General features: G+C 34.8%; 1 long non-coding RNA gene across 1 annotated transcript; it reads right to left on the bottom strand.

The window, feature by feature from the left end:
- Positions 1-921: 921 nt before the first annotated feature.
- Positions 922-1430, bottom strand: LOC114720317 (uncharacterized). The gene is made up of 2 exons (XR_003737965.1): positions 1304-1430; positions 922-1201 (listed from the first exon to the last, which is right to left on the bottom strand). It is a non-coding gene; the product is annotated as an uncharacterized LOC114720317 (long non-coding RNA).
- Positions 1431-2511: the final 1081 nt, after the last annotated feature.

Genomic DNA, 2511 nt, shown 5'->3' with positions numbered 1-2511 from the left:
TTCTTCACTGCTTCCACAGAATCCCACTTGTATTTTTAACTTGCCATAATACATCTGCAATTCGCAATGCCTGCCTCTGTGTCTTTCTTTATATATATAATACACTGACACAGCCACACGCATGCATGCCACGGGGTGTCTCTGTGTGGAATTTGGGTTTGATGACTCTTCACGCAATTTTTAAGAGTTTTGAAGAAGCTGCATGAAGGATATATTTGTTTCTCAACAAAAGAAAATAATCAAAGTCAAAGACTTTTAAAAGCATAAATGTCTGCTTCAACAGTTTAATTAGGGGTGGCGAAAATTACCCGAAGGCCACAAGCACATCTTACGTCTTCGAATTTTATTGGCTGCCGATTAAATTGAAAAAAAAAATAAAGAAAAGTCTTGCATTGATTTTTTGTGTTGTCTATTCACTCTTGACCTTAACCGGGCAAACTTCTCAATGTTTCGTGGTAAACCTGATTTTTAAATTTACTGTCGGGACTATTGACAAATCAAACCCGTACAGAGGGTGGAAAGTTAATTAGGAAGTTTTGCCTTGCTTGTTTAGTGGGAAAATTAAATGAGCAAACAAAAGACGGTAAGCATATGATCAGATGGGCCAGGCGATTCGTTCATCTTAATCCCTGATAGGTAAGATTTAGTTTTCACTGTGGGCTCAGAATGTTAATGTTTACGATATTAGAAAACAATACCTACTATACTATCTTTAATATAAGAGCTAGTTAACTAATTTGAGTAGATTAAGAAAATCAATTAAGTTAGTGATTTGTAATAAATAAGTGTTGTGTTTCCCAAAATATCCTTATTAATCAAATGTATTAACCAGAACTACTATTATTATAAGAACTATTTTGAAAAGAAAATGAATAAATATAAGAAACAAAGTGGATTGAGATTTTATATTTAGAATCAAAATAAAATTTAAATCAGCTCTTATATTAAGAATCAGGCTAATAATAAAGATATATACACATGAGAAATAATCATCCATGAGTCAGAATTAACTAACTAGTTAGTAGTCACCAGCACAAAGCAATACAACAAATCAAAGGAAACAAAATCTAAGACAGAAGATTAACCTATGTAAGTATAAACGTAAGAGCAAATTATTAACTAGGTTCGACCTCCACCACCACATGCTCCACCGCCTCCTCCACATCCTCCTCCACCGCCACCATGATGACCTGCACCCCATCTTCTTCCCGGGGGGGGGTGGTAATCGGCACAAGAAAATTAAATATGATCATTGATATTAGTGAGACGGATATAACAATCATCAGTAATAGCATTAAGGCACCTGAACCAGATGCTGCTGATGATTTGATCTTCATTTCTTCCACCAAAGACAAAGATATCTCTGGCCATCTCTTTCTCTCCACTGCTTTCTCAGAGACTGTGCGCTGAATAAGTGTGTGTGGATTGAGCTTTTAAAGAAAAGACCACGTAAACTCACTCCTCCTCTCAATTTCGGGGAGCATAAATGCTGAAAAGGACAGAGGGACACTTACTGATCAGCGAATTAAACGTGTTTTGCAGTGAGTGGCTCAGAGATTTCTAGCACTTGGAAAAAAAATGATAGGTCTCTCCGTCATAATTACTCGTTTTGGAACTTCTTGTTGAAAAAAAGGCAATAGAGTTAATAAGTTTATTGATTGTGTTTTGATTTTATCTGAAGTTTTCTTTTTCTTCGTCGATGTTAGTTTATTTTGATGTTATCCTCTATATCATATTCATAACTGATTCAAGCTATTACCTTTGACAGATACCATTAACATTATCAGCAGAGCCCCGTACGGATGTGCAGAAAAAAAAAGAAATTTATAGTCTGTGCCTCTTTTTGGAGACCAAAATGACCCGGCGTGTTTGCCAACCCAAAAATTACTTTTGAAAAATATTTTTTCATAAATCAAGATAAATTTTTTTATATATTTATTTTGCATATCGTAAAAGTATTTTTAAAATCATGATTTTGTTTTTACTCAAATACCCTCAAAATGTGTTTGAGGGGATTAATGTTCAGTCTCATTTGGGGCCTAGGAATAGGATATTGCATAATTGATAGTTCTATAATATATATACACACACATGTATGTATGTAACAGCGTCTAGGAAACATAAAAGGGCATTAAATCAATCAATAGAAATTAACGATCGAATTGAAATAAGAAATATATGGCTGAAACATATACTCAACTATCAAAGATCCTTAAAAAAAAAAATGTTGAAATAAAGACCAATAGCTGAAACAGATCAAACTGAAACAAAAGTAGTCCTTTTGGGAAATACTCTGTGGAAATATGTCTTTTACTATAGCTGGGCCTTGACCTTGGCATGGACCTTGGGCTTAGGAAGGTTATTCCTCAAGTGAACACCTGATTCGCTGTGAATGCCCAACCAAGGGGTCGAGCAACCCGAAGAATGAAGATTGCCAAGTCATCGATCGGAGGAACAATATTAGTACTATATGAGTACAACGGAATCAATAAAAAGCTCCATCTTATTTAA

This window comes from Neltuma alba, unplaced genomic scaffold (assembly GCF_004799145.2).
Source record: "Neltuma alba isolate B1F8T4 unplaced genomic scaffold, ASM479914v2 tig00011972_pilon, whole genome shotgun sequence".
Classification (NCBI taxonomy): domain Eukaryota; kingdom Viridiplantae; phylum Streptophyta; class Magnoliopsida; order Fabales; family Fabaceae; genus Neltuma; species Neltuma alba.
This window is presented reverse-complemented; position numbering and strand designations above follow the sequence as displayed.